Source organism: Chiloscyllium plagiosum, unplaced genomic scaffold (assembly GCF_037043375.1).
Source record: "Chiloscyllium plagiosum isolate Xiang-an unplaced genomic scaffold, Cpla_swu_hap1 HiC_scaffold_158, whole genome shotgun sequence".
In the NCBI taxonomy this organism is placed as follows: domain Eukaryota; kingdom Metazoa; phylum Chordata; class Chondrichthyes; order Orectolobiformes; family Hemiscylliidae; genus Chiloscyllium; species Chiloscyllium plagiosum.
In genome coordinates, this window is record NW_028270297.1 from 317,054 (window position 1) to 339,404 (window position 22,351).

At 43.6% G+C, this 22,351-nt stretch overlaps 1 non-coding gene across 1 annotated transcript; it reads right to left on the reverse strand.

Annotated features, from left to right (window-relative positions):
- Positions 1-21,931: 21,931 nt before the first annotated feature.
- trnat-agu (transfer RNA threonine (anticodon AGU)) lies at positions 21,932-22,005 on the reverse strand. The gene has a single exon. It is a non-coding gene; the product is annotated as a tRNA-Thr (tRNA).
- Between the last annotated feature and the right edge of the window lie 346 nt (positions 22,006-22,351).

A 22,351-nucleotide genomic window follows, 5' to 3' on the forward strand; every position in this document is an offset into this window, starting at 1 on the left:
TGTTCAAGCCTATTTCCCAGCGCCTCAAAGTTCTCATTAAGTCCCCTTTCCTTCGTGAAAACTGAAGCAAAAAAACTCATGTAGAGCTTCCCCTATCTGATCAGACACCAAGCACACAGGTTCGCCATGCTCTCCCTGACCGGCCCCAGCTTCTCCTTGATGCTTCCTGTATTCCTGACGGAAGAGCCTTTTCCATACCTACTCACCCCAGCTCTCCTCATTCCATTTCTGAGCTCTTTTCTGCAGCTTGTAATCCTCTGAAGCTGTGCTAGATCCTTGCTTCCTCCACCTTATGGAAGGTGCCTTCTTTCTTTTGATGAGAATCACCTCTGTTCTCGTCATTCAACACTCCTTAATCTTACTCCTTCTTGCCTGTTTCAGAGGAATAAATTTATGCATCACTCGCACCAACCGCACCTTAAACTTTCTCCACATGTCTGTTGTGCCCTTTCTGTCGAACAACTGCACACAATCTGCGTTTTCCAACTCCTGTCTGATAGCGTCATAATTTACTTTTCCCCAATTAAATATATTTCCATGGTAACAGCTCCTTTCCCCTTCCGTGGCTATGGTAAATCTGAGGCAGTTGTGATCACTGTCACCAAAGTCTTCTCCATTGCTCATTGCCGTGCACCAAATCCAAAATAGCCTCTCCCCTTGCCGGCCTGTCAATATACTGAGGAAGGAAACCCTCCGGAACACAGACAAAAAACGGCTCCATTCAAACCATCTGAATAAAGGAGGGTCCAGTCAATATTGGGAAAGTTGAAGTCGCCCATAACAACAACCCTGCTCCATCTGTATTTTTCCAACATCTGCCGGCCTTTGAGTTCTTTGATCTCCCTCTGCAATTTGGGGGTCTACAAAAAAAAAAACAATTCGGTAGATGCTCATTTGCTGTTCCTAACTTCCACCCATACTGACTCAGTCGACAAGCCTTCCTCGACAATCTTCATTTCAGCAGCTGTGATGCATTCACTGATTAGCAATGCTACACCCTCTCCACTTTTTCCACTCTCCGTGTTCTTTTTAAAAGTTCTAAATCCTGGAACATGTAGCAATCATTCCTGCCTCTGTGCAACACATGTCTCCGTTATGGCCACAACATCATAGTCCCAAGTACTGATCCAATCTACAAGTTGATCAATCTTATTTCTGACACTCTGCGTTAAAGCAGACACACTTTAACCGATCCCTTTGTTTCATTGCATGAAAAACCTTCCCGATAGATTCACTACACAGTGTCACTGCCTCATCTACAATACCTCCCTCTCAGATATGTAACTCTGGTTCCCAGTCCCCTCCTGAACCACTAGAGCAAATCGCCTACACAGGAGATGCGTGCCCCTCCAGTTCAGCTGCAACTCGTCTTTCAGATACATGTCGCACCTTGATGAGAAGGCAACCCAATGGTCTAAATACTTGAAGATCTCTCTGCTCAGCGACACTACCAAGAATCTTACCATTACTGCAGTACTTTTTATTCCGAGTACTCAATCCAAACTAAATCACTTCACACGTTTCCCCATTAAATTCCATTTGCCACCATTCAGCCCGTCTCTGCAGGTTATCTAGGTCCCTCTGTAACGCATAACATTCTTCTGTACTATCTACAACTCTACTAAGTTTAAATCTGCAAAATTTAGTATCCTAGCCATTTAGACTCTACTCAAGTCGTTCACAAACATCAATGAACCCAAACCAGATACTTGAGGTACACCACGAATAACTGAATTCCGGCGAGAACATTTCGCATCAACCACCACTTTCTATCTTCTTTCAGCTAGCCGATGTCTGACCCAAACGGCTAAATCACACTCAATCCAATGCTACCAAATTTTGTGCAATAGCCTACCGTGTGGAACTTTACCAAAACCTTGCTGAAATCCATATACACACATCAACCGCTTTACCCTCATCCACCGGTTGGTCACCTTCTCAATACACTCATAAAGTATGTGAGGCACGGCCGATATTTCACAAAATCGTGTTGACTGTCCTGAGTCAACTTACTCCTTTCAAGATGATTATAAATCCTGTCTGTTGAAACCTTTTCTAACACTTTACCATGACAGAAGTGAGGCTTAGTGGCCTATCAAAACCAGCATTTTCTCTACTCCCCTTCTGGTACAAGGGGACAACATTTGTTATCCTTCAGTCTTCTGGCACTGTTCCTGCAGACAATGACGACTTAAATTTCACCACCAAAACCTCTGTGGTCTCCTCCCTTTGTTCTCAGAGGATCCGAGGGCAAATCCCAAATGGGCTCAGTGGGCTTATTTATTTTCACACTTTCCAGAATTGCTAACATCTCCTTGTGAACCTCAATCCCATCCAGTCTAATAGCCTGTATCTCAGTATTCTCCTCGACAAAAATTTTCCTTTCCAATGTGAATGCTGATGAAAACTATTCATTTAGCGATTTCACTGTCTCCTCTGACTTGGCACATAATTTCCCACGACTACCCTTGATTGGCTCTAAACTTACTCTGGTCATTCTTTTATTCCTGATATACGCCGAGAAAGATTGAGGGTTTTTCTCGATCCTACCTGCTAACAACTTCTCAAGTTCCCCACTCCCCCTCCCCCCCGATTCTTCATAGCTCTCTCTTTCGATCTTTTCTGGCAAACATGTAACTCTCAAGCGCAGTAACCCAGCCTCCCCGTCTCAGCCTTCTTCTTCCTCTTTCAGGAGATTCAACTTCTTTCATGAACCACTGCTCCCTCGCTCGGCCACTTCCTCCCTGCTTGACAGGTACATAGTTATTCAGGACATGCAGTAGCTGTTCCTTGAATCAGCCCCAAATTTCAATTGTGCCATTCTCTAAAGTTTCCTTACCCATTCTATCATCCTAAATCTTGCCTAATCCTGTCATGATTGGCTTTACCCCAGTAATAACTTTTGCTCTGCTGTATATAGCTATCCCTTTCCATCACAAAGATAAACAGAACCAAATTGTGGTCACTATCAACAAAGTGCTCACCTGCCGTAAAATCTAAGACTTGGTCAGGTTTAATATCCAGTACCAAATTCAACGTGGCGTCGCACCTTCTTGGCCTGTTTACACACGGTGTCAGCAAATACACCTGCATGCATTGAACAAAAATTGACCGATTTAATGTTTCGAACTATTGGATTTCCAGTCAATATTTGGAATGTTAAAGTCTCCCATGACAACTACCCTGTTACTCTCGTCCCTGTCCAGAATTATTTTTGCTATCCTCCCCTCTACATCTCTGGAACTATTCGGAGGTCCATAGAAAACCTCCAACAGGGTGAATGCTTCTTTCTTGTTTCTAACCTTAGCCAATACTACCTCAGCAGCTGATTCCTCAACAATTCTCTGTACTACCATAATGCCGTTCTTGACTAACAATGCCACCCCCCCTTCTTTTACCATCTTCTTCGTTTTTACAAAACAACGAAACTCTGGAACCTGTTACAGCCATTCCTGTCCCTTTTCTATCCATATCTCTGCAATGGCCACAACATCAAAGTCCCAGTTGAATACCTATACTGCCTGTTTACCCACCTTATCCAGGATGCCCCTGGCGCTGGCAAAGACACACTTTAAACCACTTTCCTTCTTGCCGGTGCACACTTGCAACCTTCAAACCATATTTCTCACATCACTTAAACCATATTTCTCACATCATTTAAAATGAATAGGGAGGGAGGAAAGAGAAGGGGGTGTAGCACTACTAATCAGAGAGGATATCACAGCCACAGAAGCTTCCATTGTCGAGGAAGATCTGCCTACCGAGTCAGTATGGGTGGAAATTAGGAACAGCAAGGGAGCAGTCCCCCCGTTAGGAGATTACTACAGCCCCGCCAATAGCAGCAGGGAGATGGAAGAAAACATAAGTCAGGAGATTTTGGAAAAGTGTGGACGTAGTAGGGTTGTTGTAATGGGTGACTTTAACTTTCCAAATATTGATTGGAACCTCCTTTGAGCAGAAGATTTGAATGGAGCTGTTTTTGTAAGGTGTGTTCAGGAGGGTTTCCGAACTCAGTGCGTTGATAGGCCGACGAGGGGAGAGGCCATTCTAGACTTGGTGCTCGGAAACGAGCCGGGGCAGGTATCAGATCTTGTGGTGGGAGAGCTTTTTCGGGATAGTGACCACAACTGCTTCACATTCTACATAGCTATGGAGAAGGAGAGGATTAGGCAAAACAGGAGGATATTTAATTGGGGAAGAGGAAACTATGATGCGATTAGACATGAGTTAGGAAGCATGGATTGGGAGCAATTGTTCCATGGTAAAGGCACTATAGACATGTGGAGACTCTTTAAGGAACAGGTGTTGCAAGTGATGAATAAATATGTCCCTCTGAGACAGGCAAGAAGTGGTAAGACTAAGGAACCTTGGATGACGAGAGCGGTGGAGCTTCTCGTCAAAAGGAAAAAGGTAGCTTTCATGAGGTGGAAGAAGCTAGGGTCAAGCTCAGCTCTAGAGGATTGCAGGCAGGCGAGGAAGGAGCTCAAAAATGGTCTGAGGAGAGCCAGGAGGGGGCACCAGAAAGGCTTAGCAGAACGGATTAGGGAGAACACAAAGGCATTTTACACTTATGTGAGGAATAAGGGAATGGTCAAAGAAAGAGTATGGCCGATCAGGGATAGCATAGGGAACTTGTGTGTGGAATCTGAGGAGGTAGGGGAAGCGCTAAATGAGTTTTTTGCTTCAGTCTTTACGAAAGAAACGAACTTTGTAGTGAATAAGACCTTTGAAGAGCAGGTGTGCATGCTGGAATGGATAGAGATAGAGGAAGCTGATATGCTGAAAATTTTGTCAAACATTCAGATTGACAAGTCGCCATGCCCGGACCAGATTTGTCCTCGGCTGCTTTTGGAAACGAGAAATGCAATTACTTCGCCACTTGCGAAGATCTTTGCATCCTCGCTCTCCACTGGACTCGTACCTGAGGACTGGAGAGAGGCAAATGTAATTCCTCTCTTCAAGAAAGGAAATAGGGAAATCCCTGGCAATTACAGACCAGTAAGTCACACGTCTGTTGTCTGCAAGGTGTTCGAAAGGATTATGAGGGATATGATTTATGACCATCTGGAAAAGCATGGCTTGATTAAATGCAGTAGACACGGCTTTGTGAGGGGCAGGTCATGCCTCACAAACCTTATCGAGTTCTTTGAGGATGTGACTAGAAAAGATGATGAGGGTAGAGCTGTGGATGTGGTGTGTATGGACTTCAGCAAGGCATTTGATAAGGTTCCACATGGTAGGCTCATTCAGAAGGTCAGGTGGAATGCGATACAGGGGAACTTAGCTGTTTGGATACAGAATTGGCTGGCCAACAGAAGACAGCGAGTGGTAGTAGAAGGAAAATATTCTGCCTGGAAGTCAGTGATGAATGGTGTTCCACAGGGCTCTCTCCTTGGGCCTCTACTGATTGTAATTTTTATTAATGACTTGGATGAAGGGATTGAAGGATGGGTCAGCAAGTTTGCAGACGACACAAAGGTTGCAGGTGTCGTTGACAGTATAGAGGGCTTTTGTCGGCTGTAGCGGGACATTGACAGGATGCAGAGATGGGCTGAGAGGTGGCAGATGGAGTTCAACCTGGATAAATGCGAGGTGATGCATTTTGGAAGGTCGAATTAGAAAGATGAGTACAGGATTAAGGATAGGATTCTTGGCAGTGTTGCGGAACAGAGGGATCTTGGTGTGCAGGGACATAGATCCCTGAAAATGGCCACCCAAGTGGACAGGGTTGTTAAGAAAGCATGTGGTTCTGGCTTTCATTATCATGGGGATTGAGTTTAAGAGTCATGAGGTCTTGTTGCAGCTCGAAAAAGCTTTGGTTAGACAGCACTTGGAATACTGCGTCCAGTTCTCGTCGACCTATTATCGAAAAGATGTGGATGCTTTGGAAAGGGTTCAGAGGAGGTTTACCAGGATGTTTCCTGGACTGGAGGGCTTATCTTATGAAGAGAGGTTGACTGAGCTCGGACTTTTTTCATTGGAGAGAAGGAGGAGGAGAGGGGACCTAGTTGAGGTATACAAGATAATGAGAGGCATAAATAGAGTCGATAGCCAGAGACTATTTCCCAGGGCAGAAATGACTAACACGAGGGGTCATAGTTTTAAGCTGCTTGGAGGAAAGTATAGAGGGGAAGTCAGAGGTGGGTTCTTTCCACAGAGACTTGTGAGCGCATGGAATGAGTTGCCAGCAGCAGTTGTGGAAGCAAGGTCATTGGGGACATTTAAGAGACTACTAGACATGCATATGGTCACAGAAATTTGAGGGTGCATACATGAGGATCAATGGTCGGCACAACATCGTGGGCTGAAGTGCCTGTTCTGTTCCATGTTCTATGTTCTACTAATTTCAACCTCCTGGACGCTAGAAGAACAATTTACGTTCCCATTTCCCTGCTGCAATACTTTAAACCATCCCAAATAGCATGAGGTTTCTGGACATCAATATGTAAATCCCAGAATATCTTTTAAGTCACAATCTCGAGACAACTTGAGATTTGAGATGGGAAGTGTTAATAGGGATATGGATCAAATGCAGGCAGTTGGGAGTGAGTGACCACCATGATACGCATGGCCCAGTTTGAGCTGAAGAGCTTGTTTCATATTGAATTTCTCTATAACTTGATTGTGTCCTACAGTTCACCTCTGGAATTCAACCGTTTTTCAGATTGTGAATCAAATTTGTAGCAAACTCAGGATCTGGGTGGTACTGGAAGAACCCAATGTGGCCGTCGCTGAGCGGGTTATTGCTGAGCAGATGCGGCTTGATGGCACTGTTGATGACATCTTTCATCACGTTACTGATGATTGAAAACAGACTGATGGAGTCGAAATTGGCCAAGTTGTATTTGTCCTGTGTTTTTGTGCTGAATATACGTCGGTGATTATCCACACTGTCGGTAGATGCCAGTGCCGTACTGGTACTGAAACATTTTGGCCTGGCAGGTGTCAAGACCCAGAGCACACGTCGTGCGTATTATTGCCAGAATGTCGGTAGCATCCAGAACCTTTGCACTATTTGTCCATTTCTTTGTTATTATTTGTAGTGATGGCGAGTAAGCTTCAGGTACCTCAGGCGGCAGAGCATAAATCTGAAGGTGTGAAATCGAGCGCCACGCTCGGTACATTCATTTTACAGCTTAGTTTTCCTAGTTGGATCCCAGCTCTCCATTCTACTGGCAATGTCACCAGCCAAAACATGATCTCTCTTGCTCTCTATCTCTCACTCTCTCTCTGTCTCTCTCTCTGTCCCTCACCCCCTGTCTCTGGTGCTCTCTCTCTTTCTCTCTCTCTCTCTCTCGCTATCTCTTTCTCTCTGTTTCCTGTTTCTGAGTGAAAACTGTCCCCGCTTCACTGGAAATGCTAGAGACAAGTTTGTAGGTGTACCCGAATGTAAAATGCAAGGTATCCCCTTCAAGGGTGCAGGTTCCACTCTAAAACTGCACCAAGCAGAATGTTCAGAGTCGCAAAATGAGAATGATTACTTCACCACGCTGCCCCCACTACCCCGGTTATCCGCAGCTTCCCTTACACTCAACACCTGGTCCCGAAGAAGGGTTACACCCGAAACGTCGACGTCTCCACCTCCTGATGCAGCCTGGTTTAGTGTGTTCTTCCAGCCTCTTGCCTGTCTATTTTCTATTCCATCTTCTGTCGTTTTTGTTTTATTGTATCTAACGGAATTAGAATGGCCGCTTCCTGAGGGGGACTAACAGTGACGGCTGCATCCCAAATGGAGCTGAACTAGAATTAACTGATTCAGAAGGTTCCGATTCAAAGCTACGGTAACTCCCCCCGAACGTGACGCAGTTCACATGGAAAGTAGTCTTCTTTTGTGACTGTGTGGGTTGACACAATGAACGGTTTATTCTCCGAGACGGAAGAACAGGATTACGAGGTTTCAGTGTGAGGCAGAAGTGACCTGAGGATCGGGGAAATCAAACATTCCACAGCAGAGAGAGCTGATTCATCCACAAACCCTCTCCCATCTTCTGTTTCTGAAACAAAACCCGAAATTGCTGTAAATTCCCAGCAGGCCTGGCAGCATCTGGGAAAGGAAAGCAGAGTTAACATTTGGGGTCAGTGATGCTTGTGATTTCACATCCATCTCCCTCTGCCTTTCAGCACCCTCCAATTTTGGTTGAATCTCTTGTGTCTGACACCTTCACACTGAGCTTCTCTTTCATTATTTCCGTAATTTACCTCATAGAAGATTTTAAAATCACAAGGGTCACACGTAGAGACAATAGTCAAGGATGTTTATTTCCTCAGGCAGGTGAGTTCAAAACTAGAGGGTTTAAGGTGAGAATGGTAAAATTTAAAAGTGATCCGAGGGACGTTTTTCACATGAAGTTTGTGCGTGTGTGGAATAAACTTTCAGAGGAAGTTGCAGAGTCTGGTACACTCACACCATTTCAACATTTGAATGGTTACATGCGTAGGAAGAGTCGAGAGAGATATGGGGCGAGTAATGGCAAATAGGGCGAGAATAATTTCGAATATCTGGACTGCATGGACGAATTGGACAGGAGGGCCTGTTCCTGTGCTCTGCACCTTTGTGATACTCCAACTGCTGAACACTGCCTTTAATAGATTGTTGGCAGGAGCGTTGGGCGCCAGGCACTGTGGTGTAATAATTTAGTGTGTTCGGCGGTTATACCAGAAGGTCGATGTTTCCAAACTGCCCAAAACCGAAGGCTTTCCTGACTTTTGCTGCTAGAAGACCATTCTCCTTGCACATTGTCAACGTCTCAGTGAAAACGTTTGACTGCAGAAAATAACTCTGACCCAAGTGTGAATGCTGTCTGTGAGACAGTTCGAGTGGTCTGGGTTACCAGCTGCTCAGACAAATGGCAGAGAGCCAATTCCAAACCATGCTTCCAAACATACTGAAAGTGTTGAAGTAACATCAGAAAGAATATAATAACAGTGAACCATGAAAAATTAAGATTATCGATTCCAGTCCCGATTAGATTAGATCAACAATATGCTGGTGCTTCCACCGGATCGAGAAGACAAGTCACCAGCCTCCCTCACTAGGACAAAAATGGAGGAAATGAGAGAAATTTAACAAAGTTTCACATCACAATTGCCCTCCCTTCCACCACAGTACCAAATAACAACGAATAGATTCAATGCAGGATTTGGTTTCACAACAGAGGTGAAATAATGATCTCTATTCACTTTCAAAGACACTGGTGAACATAGAACATAGAACATTACAGCGCAGTACAGGCCCTTTGGCCCTCGATGTTGCGCCGCCCCGTCATACTAATCTGAAGCCCATCCCACCTATACTATTCCATGTACGTCAATATGCCTGTCCAATGACGACCTAAATGCACTTAAACTTGCTGAATCTACCACCGTTGCAGGCAAAGCATTTCATACCCTTACTACTCTCTGAGTAAAGAAACTATCTCTGATATCTGTTTTATACCGATCTCCCCTCACTTTAAAGTTGGTCCCCTCGTGTTTGCCGTTCCCATACTTACAAAAAGGCTCTCTCTGTCCACCCTATCTACCCCTTTGATTATCTTGTATGTCTCTATTAAGTCGCCTCGCAACCTTCTTCTCCCTAACGAGAACAGCCTCAAGGCCCTCAGCCATTCCTTGACCCACCTTGACTGGAATATGAAACTGCAGCGCAGTTTGCATGTGCTCGGGATTATGCCAGGGGACTTTCGAGTAGGAGGTGAAAGTTAAAACCACAGCACCAGGGGAACACAGCGTGGATACTGACTGGTTGGAGGCTCTGTGCTCTCCAACTTCACAGAATGGTTTGGAGGTAATGATTATGTTTTACTGCATTGAACTTCAACACAGCTCCCCCCGCCCGCCCCCACTTCCTCACGTTGCCATAATAATCAGTCAGCACAAGTGGGACTCAAGGCCCTGTTTTTTTTTGAAACTGGAACCTGACCTCAGCGCCTGAGATTGCTCAGCCAGGCTACCAAACACGCAAAGCTCACAAAGCTAAGCATGTCGGCACCCAGATGATACCCTCACCATACGGTCATTTCAAGCGCCTGTTCTGCAAAATTAGCGGTTCAAAGGAGTTCTTCCACCTCAAATCTAAGTTAGCAGCAGAATCCGAGAAGGAGAGCTCACATTTCGAGGTTGTTGGATACTGTGCTGGTACAAATTGATATTTTCCAGATCTTTGCCCTTAACCAGGCGTTTTCTTGCGCAGCTTTCCACATCAGGGCACGATCAATTGTCACATGGCTGCCAGCTGAGTTGGAAACCAATATGGGAACCGAAGAGAAGCGAACTCACTGATTGTTACTAAATCCCACGGTTCTTATTGAGAGATATACAAAAGGCAGTGTCTATGCGTATTGACAGAAGGTAAACGTCATTGCAAGATCTCAAAGAACTGCAAACTGCACGTGATTGCTCTTTTATTCGAGGTGTGAAAAGCTCTCCCGTCTGAGTCACAGCTGAAAATCACACAACGCCATGTTATAGTACAACTGCCTTATTTGGAGGCACTAGCTTTCGAAGTGCTGTTCTTCATCAGATGACAACTTCCTGATGATGAAGAAGTTGTTCGAAAGCTGGTGATCCCAAATAAAACTGTTGGACTCTAACCTGGTATTGTGTGCCTTTTAGCTTGGTGCAAGTGGGTACTGCAGATACTGGAGATTAGAGTCAAAATAAGAGTAGTGCAGAAAAAACACAGCAAGTCAGGCAGAATCCGAAGAACAGGAAAATAGACGTTTTGGGCCTGATGAAGGACGTTTGCCTGAAAGGTGACTTTTAAATTTGTCCATTCCAACATTGGCACCACAGAATCACGCCTGAGTCACCTTCACGTCTCTTGTTGCTGACTGAATCAGAAAGTAGGTATTTCACCAGAGCTTAGAGTAGAGTGGTGCTGAAAAAGAACAGCAGGTCAGGCAGCATCCGAAGAGCAGGGCAGCTCCTCGGATGCTGCCTGATCTGCTGTGCTTTTCCAGCACCACTCTAATCTAGACTATGGTTTGCAGCATCTGCATTCCTGGTTTTTACCTATTTCACCAGAACTGCATGTGGTCCACTTTCTTATCCCTCTCAGTTTAGACATTCCTGCTCCCCAGTGATGTGAAGGAAAATAAAATGGGTACAATGTCATTCAGCAGCCTGTCTGTCATTTCCTCAGCTTCAGTTCCCACACGGCTTAGATTTCAGAGCACAAGTTAACATTAGCGACTGAATGAGATCGCGAGTTAAGAGGTTCATCTGAGACTGTAAATCCCCACATTCAGGTTGTTGACTGAATGAGCTGCAAACAAAGCCGGTGCTTAAAACTCTTGAACATGTGAACTGCTCCAAATCATGATTAAGGATTTCTGGTTTTGATTCACACACGTTGACAAACAACACACAGCATCCCAATTAGGCCATGGAGAGCCTACTTTGGGAATCAGTTGGAAGAAAGTGTATACCAGTAATCCAGTATTCACTGCGGGATTTCCTTATCTGTGAACTTGGCCGCTTTTGCACGCATGGGAAAATCCGGAATTACTGTTGCAGAAAAGTCAGTGCCCAGCAACTGCGCTCTTAAAATAGAATGTCCATCGGTGCCATACACAGTGGTACATATTCAGGATCAGCGAGGAGAAAAATTTAACAAAGTTGCACTCAGCAATTAATCGGAATTGTATTCGTTGTCAGCACTGCAGCAGATATGCGCAAGCAAATTCAAAGCGAGGTTTGCTGATGAGATCAACGAGAAAGAAAGCTCCCTTCACGCCAATCCCAAAACTACCACTATTAACAACGGAACATGTGTGTCCCTGTGGGGACTTGAGCCAGATACATTTGCGCATGAGGCAAGCGTGACGACCACTACACTGTAGTGCAACTGTACTCGCTGTCCTTCCCAACTCACTGACATTTGCGGCCAGTCAATGCATTAACTTTCTCTTTCAAGGAGATCATTGTAATTCAGAATTATTGAAAAATTAAAGAACATCACGTGAAATTGCTCAGGAAATGTTAACAGGGATGTTGTCAGGTTTGCACGGTTTTGCATGTTGGCGAGGCTGAATAGAACAAAGAACAAACAACAAATAACCTTACCCCAGTGGAAGAGGCCTTTCGGCCTTCCCAGCCTGTGCCAATCCAGATCCTCTATCTAAACCTGCTGCCTATTTTCTAACGGTCTGTATCCCTTTGCTCCCTGTTTATTCATGTATCTGCCCAGATGAATACTAAATGATGTTATTGTTCCCACCCTTACCAGCACCCACCACCCCCTGTGTGAAGAAAGTACCAAACATATCTCCCTTAATCATTCCATCCCCCACCCCTCACGTTGAACGCGTGACCCTTAGTAATTGAGTTTCCCACTCTGGGAAAAAAAGCTTCTTACTATCTTCCCTGCAAACCTCTCATGATTTTGTAGACCTTTATCAGGTCCTCCCCCAACTTCCGGCTTTTTAATGAAAAAGATCTTAATCTACTCCACCTCTTCTCATAGCTAGTATCATCCATGCCAGGCAACACCCTGGTAAACCTCCCCTGCACCCTCTTCAAAGCTTACCCGTTTGGCAATGTGACAACCAGAACTGTACACAGTGTTCCAAATGTCGCTGAACCAAAGTGTTATACCACTGTAACATGAACTGGCAACTCTTGTACTCAATGCTCCGTCCAATGAAGGAATTCATGCCGCATGTCTTCTTGACCACTCTGCTGACTTGCGTCGCCACCTTCGGGGAACAATGGACATAAACACCCAGATCTCTCTGTCCATCAAGTTTCCCCAGGGCAATTCGTTTTTCAGAACAATCGCTCTTGAACCGGATCTTCCAAATGCATCACCTTGCATTTGCATGGATTGAACTCCAAGTGCCATTTCTCTGCCCAACTTTCCTACATATGTTTATTTTGCTGTATTCTCTGACAGTCCGGATCACTATCTGCTACTCCAGCAACCTTAGTGTCATCTGCAAACGTGCTAATGAGGCATCTATACCTTCTTCGAAGTCACTTTTATATATCACAAAGAACAGTGGACCAATACAGATCCCTGTGGAACCACTGTCACATATCTCCATTTTCAGAAATTCCCTTCCAACTACCACTTTCTGTCTCCTGTTGCCCAGCCAGTTCTCTACCGATCTAGTTCAAGCACCCTGGACTCCATGTGACTTCACCTTCTCCATCTGCGTACTTTATCAAAAGCCTAGCTAAAGTCTATGTCCATGGCATCTGAATCCTTTCCCTTATCATTCAACTTTGTCGCCTTTACAAAAAATTCTATTCAGTTTGTAAGACATGACCTCTCCTGCACAAAACCATGTTGCCTCTCACTGATTAGCCCATTTTCTTCCAAATGGAAATATTTCCTAATCCTCAGTACCTTCTCCAGTAACTTCCCTGTCAGTGAGAACAGGCTCACAGGTCTGTAATTGCTGGAGTATTCCTTCTACTCTTCTTAAACAAGGGGACACCATTAGCAATTCTCCAATGCTACAGGTCCACACCCATGTTCAATGATGTTGGAAAGGTATTTGTTAAAACCTTGGTTATCTCCTCTCTCACTTCCCTCAGAAACCTTTTGGAATACCCAACACTTCCTCCGTCCTTCTGCCAGCTTGACCTAGAGTAGTAAAACATCTATTCCTAAAATTAACATCCACCATATCGCTATCCTTAGGCCTCTTAACTCATCGTTTCAGATTGGCAGTACATTCCTCATGTTCTTTCAAAAGTTCGTCTGTCTTCAGTCACCTGGACCTTAAGTACGCATCCGTTTTCCTCTTAGCTAGGCTGGCATTTCACCTGGCATCCATGGCTCCCTTGTCTTGCCATTTCTATCCCTCATTTTCCAGGAATATCCTCTCTCCTGAACGCTAATCAACCTTTCTTTAAAAAACACTCACATATTGAATATGGATATACGTTCTAACACCTGTTCCCAATCTGCATTCCCCAGCTCCAGTCGAATGCTGATATAGTTGGCCTTCCACCAATTTAGTCCTCTTCCTTTAGGACCACTCTTGTCTTTCGTGAGAAGTCGACGAATCTGTCGCATTTACTCTCAATGAAACTGCTGCTGCATTTTTATTTTTGATCTTTTCATCTGTAGAGTAGTTTCTACTTGCATTCGAGCATTCACAGAGTTCAAAAAGACATTTCAGCCCATCATGCAGTGCGGCTCATCAGGCATCCATCTCGGCTAGTCCCAGCTACCAGCTTTGACACATAACCTTGTGTGTTTTGATACTCCCAGCAACAGGATACCCGCAACAACCCCTGTCTTAACGAACCAAGCTCCCCATCCACTCAAAATACTATTCAACACGACAAAAGACCCGATGGGCAGACCCTGCATCCTCCTTAAGCTCCTTCCATAAATTCCACAGCCTCGCTACAGTCCGTGTAAAGTATCCCTCCGGGCTATGAATGTCCCCAAAACTGTACACAAAGCGCACCTTTCTCAGCCAACAACGAGTCGAAGGACTGCCTTGTCTGCCACGCCATCCGACTGCGCAGCTAATGTGGAAAGGCCATAATTAAAGCAATAAATAAATCTCGGATGATTTTAATAGATATAATTAATCCACTCAGCATTCTTGCTGGTACCAATGACAGGGATAAGTTACTCCCAGCCCAAGATATCTCATTCTTGGCCTTGAATACATTGGGAATACCCGGTCGCTGATCAAAACTGTCCATTGGCACCGCAGAATCAGGGAGACTCTTCCGTTTCGGTCGATGCAATGTCAGCGGGGACAGAACATCAAACTAAACCCGTGGCGAGGTATCAACCTCAAGGAGAAGCATCACACGGGTGCCATGCCAAACAAAGGGAAGAGCCAGATACATCCCAAACTTCGAGACCACACAATTATCAGGTATCGGCCAAGGGAACAAACTGAGAGTTCATGATGAGCTCATCATGTATCACACGGACACGAACATGTGCCGCAGTCACAATACCAAACGTATGCAGACAAGTACCCCCAAAGCAACTCACGGAAGCATTGATCCTGAGGTCTGGAATTCTTAATTAATCCTTCCATTTCATCGCACAGATTTTCATCATAAGTACACTCTTTTGGCCATTAAGGTATTAAACCCTCATTTCTTAATTCCCATTGTTCAGGTTTTTTTTTAATGATATCCTTTCTACTGGTAATTGCTTTCGCAGTATTTCAACTTTGTTCATCCTGACATATATTACAGTCCAGCTGATCTATTGCTTCTATTCTCACAATCCACTCCCATATGCCTCTCATATCCGGCAGCAAGTCGTCCATTATTGTGAATATTCCATAACTCTACAAATCACAGACATCCCTCATCAGTTCATCAGTCCCAAATCATTCTTAGTTTCAACTAATTAATAAAGACATTCTATTTTTGTTCGTTCTACCTATACTAATCCAGGACTGCATCTGCAGATTACAGTTATCACTGATGATTCCTTGAAAAAAGCTTTTAAGGAAAACTCGATCTTGAATTCCTACAGTGCAAAACAAGATCAAAACACATCCCTAGTATTCAGAGTCCTTCTTGACAGATTATGTATAAAACAACTCAAATCTACTGCATACCATCCAGAATCTCATGGAGGGTTAGACAGGTGTCCTCAAACATTTTTTTGTTGAAACTTCTGTGAAACATCCCTATAATCTGTGCGAGTTTCTTTTTTCTCATGTTCTTTCTTGCGGTTATTTTCAGCACTGTTGTGGCATTCTGTGGACCGAGAAAGCTTTCCGAATCTTCCTTTTTCATGCTGATTTTAACCACTTTGTATGCCTTCTCCTTCAATTTGATAGTCTCCCTTATTTCTTGAGACAACCATGCTTAATTACAGTTTTTCTTACTGTCCTTCCTTTACATTGGAATATAATTTTGATCATTACTTTGAAAAATCTAATTGAAAGCTCTGCTCATCGGCTGACCCACCATATTTATTTCTTTTTTGAGTCTACTTTAGCCAGGCTATCCCCGTTCTATTGTAGAGCCCCTTGTACATGCACAGGAATCTGGCATTGGTTTTTAACTTCACACTCTCCATCTGCATTCTCAATTCGACCATACTGTGATCACTCCTTCCAAGCGGATCCTTAACGATGAGGTATTTGATTATTCCTGTCTCACGACAGAGGACCAGATTGACAAAGTTTGCTACCTCGCCGTTTCTTTGAAATACTGTTCAGGAAAACCATCACGATTAAATCAAACATTGTCCTCCTCAATGCAACACAGACTGAGCTAGTTCGACCAAACAAAAGGTCGATTAAAATCTCCAAAGTTAATATCCGGCCCATTTTGACCAGCATTGCTTATTTCTTTGTGTATTCACCTCTCCAATGTAATCGTTTATTTGGTGTCTACAGACTACGCCTTTCAGTGCAAGTTTCTTCTTAGAATTTCAAATTTCCAACAAAATGGTTTGAAACTCATTCTCCATCGAACCTATGCCATCTCACAGTACCGCGTTGAAGCTGTACTTGAATATCAGACTCTCCTGTCTGCCCTTCAGAAAAGTCTGAAAAGCCCGGATATTTAACTCCCAGTAAAGACCACCCTGTAACCATGTCTCCGTAATGGCTACTAAAACATATTAATTCGTAATGATTTGTGTCATTACCTCGTCAACCTTGTTCCAGTTGCTGCAATCATTTGATAAACTGTCTTCATGACAGCTTTCCTCGCCTCATGATTTCCAACATCTCTCATAAAATCTCCTAAATAATCCTTCCTTTTCACATCTTGTTTCTCCTCAACTGTCCATTTACGTCCTCCCTCCTCAGTATCCAAGGGCCCAAACACATCTTCCAGGTGAAGAAACACTTTGCCTGCACTTCGCACAACCCAGTCTACGACATTCACTGCTCGCAATGTCGTCTCCACTATCTTGGGAAATGAAGTGTGGACTGAGTGACTGCTTTTCAGAAAATACAAGTTCCATCTTCAAGAAAGACCCTAAACTACCATTTCCCCGCCACATTAGTGGACCTGCCCGTTCCTTGGCCAACATCTCTGTCTCAGGCTTACTGCAGTGTTCCAGAGAAGCTCAGTACATGCGTGAAGAACAACATCTCATTTTCCATTTGGGGATGCTGCAGCCCTCCGGACTCCACCAGTTTCATCACAACTCCTTGTCATCACATATGCAGCCATTACACGCTATCTATGTTTAGTCACTAACAGTCTCCAGAAAAAAGCTAATCACCCTCTCAGCTTGATCATTATCCATTAGTTTGCCCAATTCTTCTTCTTCTGTTTGAGTTCTACACCAATTACCGTTTACTTCTTACCCCAACCCCACCACCCTATCTTCTGCAGAGAGGTCAACATTTCTTAGGAAAAAGTGAGGACTGCAGATTTTCAGCAACATTTCATAGGTACCATCATTTCTGAGGAAGAGTCACTGGACCGGAACTGCTAACTCTTATGTCTCTTCTCAGATGCTGCCAAACCTGCTTAGCTGTTCCAGCACCTTCTGCTTTTGAACGTGTTCCTTGGCACACATCTCTATCTCAGGCCATCTGACACTGTGAATGATCAAGGAATAAAGGTCGTGCGTGTGCCCTTTTGGTAGCCTGAGATCGTCCGTGCTCAATGATCCTCTGTACTGAAGACAGTACTCTGTTCCTTTTCAAAACTTCTCTTGTCGATTATTCCTATTGCAATGTGAGCCATAGGCATCAACTTCTTAGGTCTATTAATACAGCAATCATGTATATGGGATTTGTCATGCAGTTCTATTTTGAATGCGATCAACAACAGAGAGAGAGAAAAACAAAACTCATGCCAAATCTGAACAGACTGGAGTTTCTGCAGGAGGTGGAACTTAGTGACTTTTTCAGATAGATAACACTAAAACCCTTTCTCACTGTGACATTGTGCCATTAGTTATCGAAGCTGAAGCATTTATAGGCGCAAAGGCTGAAACAGTTATTTTTCCCTCTTATAATACCTGAATGGTCTCCCTCCAGTATGATAGTACAGTTGTGCCAGTAAATAGGATAACTGAGTAAATCAGCTTACATATGCAGCCGGGGAACAGTCCTTATGTGGTAATATATGGGTACAGAATGCAGGGACGAGGGACTGAGAGTTTTTTGAGCCGTTTCACATGGTGACTGAGATGGCATTGGAGGTCTTGACAGGCTAAAATTGGGCAAATGCCCAGATCGGGTTGGGGTTGTGTCTCACGTTGCTTTGTGAGACTAGAGAGGAAATTACGCGTGTTCTGACCAATGTTTCACATTCCTTTTTAGCCACCTGGGAGTGGATAGAGGATTTCAGGACTACTAACGTGGTTCCAGTTTTCAATAAGGCTGGCGGAGATAATGCAGCAAATTACAGAGCAGTGATTCGAACATCACATGTAGGGAAACTTTTGGAAAAGCTTCTTAAGGAGAGAATTAATTGCAACTTCTTCGGAGAAAGTTTGACCAGCGAGAGTCAGCATGCTTTTGTCAGAGAAATTCATGCCTGATAGATCAGATTACATTTTTTTAGGAAGTGATGAGATGTGTAAACAAGGATAGTGAAATTGATTTAGTTTATGAGGATTTTAGAAAGCCTGAGACAAGTTCCCACAGCGGAGACTGGTAACAGGGTTAATATAAAAGGGATGCAGGGTCACGTGGTAAGTTTGTTCCAAACTTATTTGGGTGGTTGCAGACAAAGGGAAGTGCTGTTTCTGAGACGTGGAACTGGTATTCAGTGGTGTCCCACAAGGATCAATGCTGTGTCCCTTAATGTTTGTGATTGCACATAAACAATACAGACATAATGTTGGGGAAATGATAAGAAAATTCGAGGAGGATATGAAGATTGGCATAGTAGTGAACAGTGAAGAAGATGATCTTAGGTTCCAGGATTTCAGAGGTGGATTTGTCCAATGGGCAGATAGGGGGAGCTGAAAATAACAATAAAAACATCAGGTGATGCATTTTGTAAGGAACACGTCATGGGAGTAACCAAAGAACGGTAGGGCACTGGGAAACCCAAGAGTGACTTTGCATGTGGGTCCACAGATTTGTGAAGGCAGCAGAATATAGTAGTTAAAAAGACAGGCACGACTTTATAAGTCAAGGCAAAGATTACGAGAGCACGAAAATAGGTGTCACATGTAGAAAAGTTCGTGAAGAAAGCATTTGGCACGCTTGCCTTCATGAGTCAGAACATTGATTATTGAAGTTCACGTCATGTTCTGGCGGTACAGAACATTAGTGGAGCCACATTTAGAATACTGCTGACAACTCCGATCACCTTCAACCGGAAAGATATTTTAAAACTTGAAAGAGTACAGAATAGATTTACAAGGATGTTACAGTGTCGAGATGGCTTGAGTGGTAAGTAGAGAGTGTTTGAGCAGGGGCTTTTCCCGGCAGTGTTCCAGGCTGGTGTGTAAACTTCTAGATGTTTATAAAATCATGATTGGGGTTAGATCGGTGACTGGCCTAGGCCATGGTTTTACCCAGGATGGTGGAATTCAAAACGAGAGGGCACAAATTTAACGTGTTTTACACGGACACACTAAACAAGGGACAAAGTGTGATAGAGCGATATTTGGATTTCCAACAGACATCATTTCAGCTTAGTCTTCGACTTAATAAAAATGGGCATGTACTTGGGAAAATAGTTTGAAAGGTAAACCATGAAGAGAACGTTAAGGAAATAAAAATTGAGTGATGTCGAGATGAGGAAGTTTGTGAGTAATATATTGACCGATGTAGTATGAAGTGGAGAATGAGATGTTCGCAGGAACATTCAATAATGACCCTTTTATTTAAATTAGATATTGCAGGACTCTGAAATACAGAGGGACCTGGCTGTCCTGTTTTGTGGATCACATTAACATGGTCTGCCGGGGTAGCAACTGATTAGGAACGCAATAAGTCTTTTTATTCATTTGTTCAGCAATGACTGGGCCAACATTTATTTCCCCACTCCTATCAATATTTGGGACGGTGAGTGCCTGGTCGAAACACTGCATTTCATGATGTATTTTTTTGGAGTAACGAAGTGTTGCAGTTATCAAATTGCGGCTTTTTCTTTTCCTGTTCGCAGTTCAATGTTCAACTATTCAGTTGATATCAGAGAATGCAGAGTTTCTCCAGCAATTATGCTTGTGTTTCAGATTTCTTGCATCCACAGTTTATTTTTATTTAGTAATTTGGATGATCTGAGTTTTATGAGGAATGGAATGTTGCAAACTGTCAAACATGTGACAGAAGATTCAAACTGAATGCTGGCAAGTTCATCATCAATTTTCCGAAGCAGATCAGCTGAGGTGGGAATAGAGGCAAAAAGTGTGGTGCTGGTCAAGCAGCATCCGGGGAGCAGGAAATTCGATGTTTCGCGTACAAGATGTTCATCAGGAATGCTTGAATCGTCGATTCCCCGCTTCTCAGATGTTGCCTTACAGGCTGTGATTTCCAAGTGCGACACTTCTTGACTTTGATCTCCAGCATCTAAAGTTATCACTTTCTGCTGAGGTGCGGTATAGTCAGGTACTGTTCCTGAGATGTAATAACGTGGTCGTGATGACAGAGTGAATTTGTAGTTGAAAACTTATCCGTGAATCAATATTATTTTCCCGCTCCCACTCTGCCAAGGACAGGCTGTTTCGATGGAGCTTGTTGTTACAGCCAGTCAATTTGACAGTTGTGCATTTGGCAGGTCGCGAAAACGTGAATTCCCAACGCGTTGTCCAGACTCGAATACGATACGGAGACGTTCGGTCTTGGGTCTGGCACGGCCTAAATTTGAAAGTGGGTTTGCATGTGCATAGTCGTTGTAGTGTATATTTGTGTCTGAGAGTGTAACCAGTTTAATTTTCAGATGGGTTTTAAAAATGAAGCGATCAACAGGATGTTGATTTTCATGTTACTTTGATAATGTAAATCTGAACCAAAAATATGAATTGTTGGAGAAACTCAACAGACCTGACAGCATCTGTGGAGAGAAACTGAGTTAAAGTTTTAGATCGACAGAAACACGTTACTTATACATTTCTATATAATAATGCTGGTAAAATTATCAGTCTTATCTGTTGAATCAGGATTTTTATCAAAATATCTCAATGACAGACAACCGTCACCTTTCCAAATTCAAAGGACTTTATTGACTGTAATGCTGTTTCCGTTGCTCTCAGCTGGTGAAAGTCTGTGCTTAAATGATTGCCTTCTTTCGTTTCCTTTCTCTCAGTTTGCAACAATGTCGAATAGAGAATTGGTCATTTCAGTGTCTAACTCAGCATGTGTCTCCATATGACTCTCTTTGTCTCTGTGCATCCACCTCTCCCTCTTCCTGTTACAAATTCTCCGACACTCTGCCTGTCCATACAGCTCTTTACCTATTTCGGCTCTATGAAAAGTCTGACATTTCGAGACAATTTGAGTGTGCAGCTGCTGAGAGGTTTTTTGCCCACTGACTGGAGTGCGTTGAATTGGGCTCACATTCTCCGGATAATGTGTCTGTCACTTCAAACAAGGCAAGGCGACACTTCGTCCTCAACCAATTATGACTGTTCCGAATTCAAAATAGAATTCCTAATCCACAAGAAGAAAATGCAATTACACTACAAATAAAGAAGCACAACGATGTGTATATTGTTGGTTTAAATGTATGAACGGTGACATCAGAGAATGAGAGTGATCAGCTAGTGGTATCTCTGCCATTACCACAAAATTCCCCGGCAAATCTGCAGCGTCTCCTGCCTCATCTCGTTATTCCGACCTTACTGGGAATGAAGGATGGGGAATAAAAGAGGAGGAGAAGCAGAAGTGCTTGTGGAATAATGGAAAGAAACCACAGACATAAGTAATAGTTCGGAATATTTTAAAAAATGGCATTCACTGTTGGAACTTAACCTGGATCACCAAATCATAACAGGGTGAAAGTCCAAAAAGATGCTCAGTTATTTTCACGAAGACTTGAAACACCAAGCCCATGTATGAACGTGACAAGTAGGCACCGCTTGGAGTTGAACCCAGGATCTCTTGTTTACTAGACAAGCGCTTTAACCAACTAAGCCACGGCACCACAGCAGCTATCCCCTCACTCATCCATATGTGGAGTTGCTTAACCACTTCCTCACAGTCCTTGGACATGTGTTTTCTCATGAATGTTGCTCACAGAGAATTGTATTCAATCCTCGAATTTTTAAATACAAACAGTTTATAGCTGAAAATTCTCCACTGAAAAGGCACAGAAAAAACATAATCTATTCTTGGATTCATTTAAAACTGGTATTTTCACCTGGTTAAAGTGACAGGAGAAAGAGGATGTGTTCATTCTATCGGGGCCCATGAACCACGTTAATACACACAGAGGGGACCTCACATCAAGAGGTACAAGGTCATTGCGGTGAATTGACTAGCTGTAATGT